Genomic DNA, 4,353 nt, shown 5'->3' with positions numbered 1-4,353 from the left:
AAAGTCTAGCTCATTTTTATGCACTTATCTTTAACCGATTTGCTCGCAACAAGTTGCATTCGACGCAGAGTCCTGTCCCATTATTTGTTGAAAATTGACCCAATCAGATCGTGGAACATGCTTTACTTCGATCAACCCTGTTTCAAGAGACGAAGATAGCTGAGTGGTAACATGTTGGGCTTATGTTCGATTCTCGTTCTAATCCTTCATTTTTTTTGTCAATAAAGTTGTGATGTAAAATTAAAGTATCACCTAATTTTACGTCAAAAGTGACGCTCGTATATGTCGTTGTCGCAGCACCTAAAATTACACGATTATTTTTAGGTGTGCATAGTGTTATATACCGATCGACTCAGCTCGACGAATTGAAGTGATGTCTGTGTGTGTATGTGTGTGCGCAAAATAATCTCTCTCACTCACTGACTGACACTCACTTATCCTTAACCTCTATCTAAATCTTGTCCCATTGTTTCGTATCAAAAACCGGCTTAATCGGACTATGGGCTTCGGAGTTATGGCCAGTTTTTACTCAAAAAAAATCTTACTCTCTATTTAGGCACTTCAAGACAAAATTTTCAAAACGACTTATCTGCTTTTGTAAACAGAGATTCAAATGTCGATTGCACGAATCTCATAGCACTTCGACACAAACCAACGCCATCATCAGGTAGCCGAGACCTTCACCTGCCTATTGATAGTGTTTGTTTGCGTGGGAGTGTTATCAGATTCGTCGAATCGACGTTCGAATCTTTGTTTACAAAAGCAGAAAGCCGATTTGCTCGAAACATTCGATGCAGAATCATGTCCCATTGTTTCCTATTACTTAAAAATTGGCCGGATCGGACTCAGAAGTTATGGTCAAAATACTTTTTTTTATACCAAAAGTGCGAAGAAATTACTCCCTCGCAAGAAACGAGAAAGGCACTATCACCGCTAGGTGGATTAATCTGGGTTTTTTTGTACATTTTGGGGCCCCCACAACCAGTTGGTCCCGGGCCCCCTTCCGGCTAAATCCGGCCCTGGCTATTTCACTGGTAATTTAGTTTGCTCAAAATTACAGATCTCAAAGGCAAATGATTGAAACTCCCCTCACTGCGTCGCCCTCGATGAATCGAGCTCGTGCGAAAATAAACTTCTTCTTTTTTACCCTTTTCACCGAAAATCAAAGTCATCATGTTTTGACGTTTGTTATAAACGATGAAGGAGTAAATGAAACAAAACGATATCATTTTGAAAAGAGCAACTTCGAATTTATTTCCTTCTTGCTTTTCCCGACTCTGCTTTGAGAACTTTGACAAGTTGCTTTTGTTCGGTCGCTAAAGTCAGTTCGGTTCGGTCCGGTCGCAAAAAAAATCGAGAAATCCTTTGAAGATAGTGGAAAAAACCGTGGCTCATTTCGGGAAGTTTGTGTATCTACCTCCGCGGAAGAACCGGCAGAATCTGTATTCTTATTTTTAATTACCGTCGGGCCAATGTCGCAAACGTAAACAATGCCTTTTCCTGCAAATTCCTCAACAACTAGGACCGCTCCCAGCTAACAACTTGGAACTGGTGGCGCTCCGCGTGTTCTTTCGAACGGAAGTGGAAAATACCGCCAGAAGTCTCTAATCTTCCTGAAATCAGCGGAAGAATTCAATGTTTACGTTTGCGACTTTCGCCCTTTTGTAACAACAATTTCGATTATGCCAGCACCGGAAAACCAGGTGACAGATGCTCCACTGGTTATTGGCTTAGGATGTGAAATTCCGTGGTGCAATTCGTTCCTAATAAATAAAAGGAAAAGGGAAAAAAAGCTCAACGCAATTACATATTACTGTATTCCCTTGGGACATTGGCGTAAAATGACCCTATCGTGTGGCAATCGAGAGGAATGTGCGGTGATGCCGAGGGTGATGCTTCCTTCCGGAAGGAAAGTTTTCGCAAGGCAAAGATTACCCGGTTGTGCTGTCACCGTGGACTGAACTGTACGAGGAAATTTCCGCAAAGGTAAGCGGTCGGCGTACGGCATCCTTCTGTAACCACTCCACGGTTTTCTCCTTGACTTATTGGTCCTATTTTGTTGAAACAGCTTTAATTCTGAGTTTTCTCATGTAATCCTTTCCCTATAGTATACATCCTAGGACGGGAAACAGAAAATCGTCCGCGCCTTACACATCATCGAAGCCATCCTGCTGGGTAGCCAAGACAATCGTACTCGACTGCTGCACTAACGTAACAGCAAATTTGCCAAGGCAATGAATCGCTCGCTGGGACACCTACCGTCCAATCCCCAAATGCTGATGTTGGTGACCGAACTGGATGACTTTTCAACAACAACGTTTCGATTCAGTCAAAGTGAGTGGCTGTGATTTGGAGCGATTCGCCGCGCTCGAAACGAAACGGTTCTACATTCCCGTGGACTATTGTTCATGCGGAGTGTGCAAAGGGCGCCAAGAAGCTGTTGAACTTTGAAAAAAATTTATCCATAGCCAATCCTACGGGCCTGGAACAAGACCAATCAGATCTACTCTAGGCACAGCGATTCAAAGTGGTCAAGAAGTCGAACCAAGTTTACTGGCTTCCGGAAACTAAATTAATTTAAGCGACGTCCTGTTGAAGAAACCACAGACTGGACAACAAGTTGGAGGCAGACATCCAAACAAGCTAAGTATAATTTGTATCAATGATTGATTGATTTATAGAGATTGATTGATTGAGTTTGATTAATTGATATCGATTCATTGAGTTGAGATTGATTGATTAAGATTGATCCATTGAGATTGATTTGGATTGATTGAAAGTTTGATTTATATTGATTGAGAGATTGATTAAAATATTAATTGAGATTGAGTGACAGATTAATTGAAATTGTTTGAAAGATTTATTTAGATTGATTGAGAGATTGATGAGTTTAATCATTGGCGTAACTACAGGGGGGCTAGGGGGGGCTTTGGCCCCACCTAGGATTTAATTAGCCCCCCTAGAACGAAGGATTTTACGTTCCTTTGATTCTCAACCCCAGGAAGTTGGAGTAGCAACAGTGAATGCATGCTGATTCAATGCTGGTTGAATAAATAATAGTAACAATCTATCAGAAAAAAACTAACTTTACTGTCAAAATTTTCTGAAAATTTTGAATTGCTAGTAAACACGCTGGGCTTGAGTAGCTAACCTTTAAATGAGAGAAAACTTAAAGTTTATTTGGGAGGACTTCCAAAACATATCAGATTTTTTCTTGAAATTCACGTAGCTTTTACCTGATTTTTCGATAGAATTTTCATTCTACGTGAAAATCAGATAAGTTCTACCTGAGGTTTGGATAGAATTCACCGGATACATAAGGGAGCGTCCACAAATTACGTAACGCTTTGAGGGGGGAGGGGGGGTTGGCCAAAGTGTGACGATCCATATAAAATTTTCAGACGTTTCATACAAAAAGTGTGACATAGGGGGGAGGGGGGGTTGAAAATGCCCAATTTTCGCGTTACGTAATTAATGGATCGTCCCAGTTTCACCTGAATGTACTGAAGCATATAGCTGTAGCTGTGTTTAAAAATAAAAAAAATAAAAAATTTAAAATTTAAAATATTTTAGCCCCCCTAGAATATTTCCTAAGTTACGCCAATGAGTTTAATGAGGATTGATTTAGATTGATTGATTGAGAGATTAATTGAGATTGACTGAAATTGATTGAGAGATTGATTTAGATTAATTGAGAGTTTAATTGATATTGACTGAAATATTGATTGAGAGATAAATTAAGCTTGATTGAGAGATTGATTTTGATTGATTAAGAGTTTATTTGATATTGACTGAGATAGATTGATTTAGAGATTGATTGAGAGATTAACTGGGATTGATTGAGATAAATTTAGATTGATTGAGAGTTTGATTGAGATTGATTAAGCTTGATTTAGATTGATTGAGATTTAATGATTGAGAGATTGATTGAAATTGATTGATTAAGATTGATTGAGAGATTGATTGAGAAATTGATTTAGATTGATTGCGATATTGATTTAGATTGATTGAGAGACTGATTAAGTGATTAATTTATATTGATTAAGTGATTATTTTATATTGATTTAGCAATTGATTCATTTTGATTTAGGTTGATTAAGAGATTGATTGAGAGTTTAATTGAGATTGATTGAGATTGAATGATTGAGAGATTAATTGAAGATTGATTGAAATTGATTGATTAGGATTGATTTAGAGATTGATTGAGATTGAATGAGAGATTAATTCAGAGATTGATGGAGAAATTGATTCAGATTGATTTAGATTAATTTCGATTGATTGAGTTTGATAGAGAGATTGATTGAGAGTTTGAGATTGATTGAGAGATTAATTGAGATTGATTTAGATTAATTG

General features: G+C 38.2%; 1 long non-coding RNA gene across 1 annotated transcript; it reads left to right on the top strand.

Moving 5' to 3' along the window:
• Positions 1 to 1,331: 1,331 nt before the first annotated feature.
• On the top strand, positions 1,332 to 3,163 carry LOC134205076 (uncharacterized). The gene is made up of 3 exons (XR_009978054.1): positions 1,332 to 1,483; positions 1,690 to 1,986; positions 2,109 to 3,163. It is a non-coding gene; the product is annotated as an uncharacterized LOC134205076 (long non-coding RNA).
• The last annotated feature ends 1,190 nt before the right edge of the window (positions 3,164 to 4,353 follow it).

This window comes from Armigeres subalbatus, chromosome 1, assembly GCF_024139115.2.
Source record: "Armigeres subalbatus isolate Guangzhou_Male chromosome 1, GZ_Asu_2, whole genome shotgun sequence".
NCBI classification, from domain to species: Eukaryota; Metazoa; Arthropoda; class Insecta; order Diptera; family Culicidae; genus Armigeres; species Armigeres subalbatus.
The sequence above is the reverse complement of the archived record's forward strand: the minus strand, read 5'-3'. Positions and strand labels throughout refer to the sequence as shown.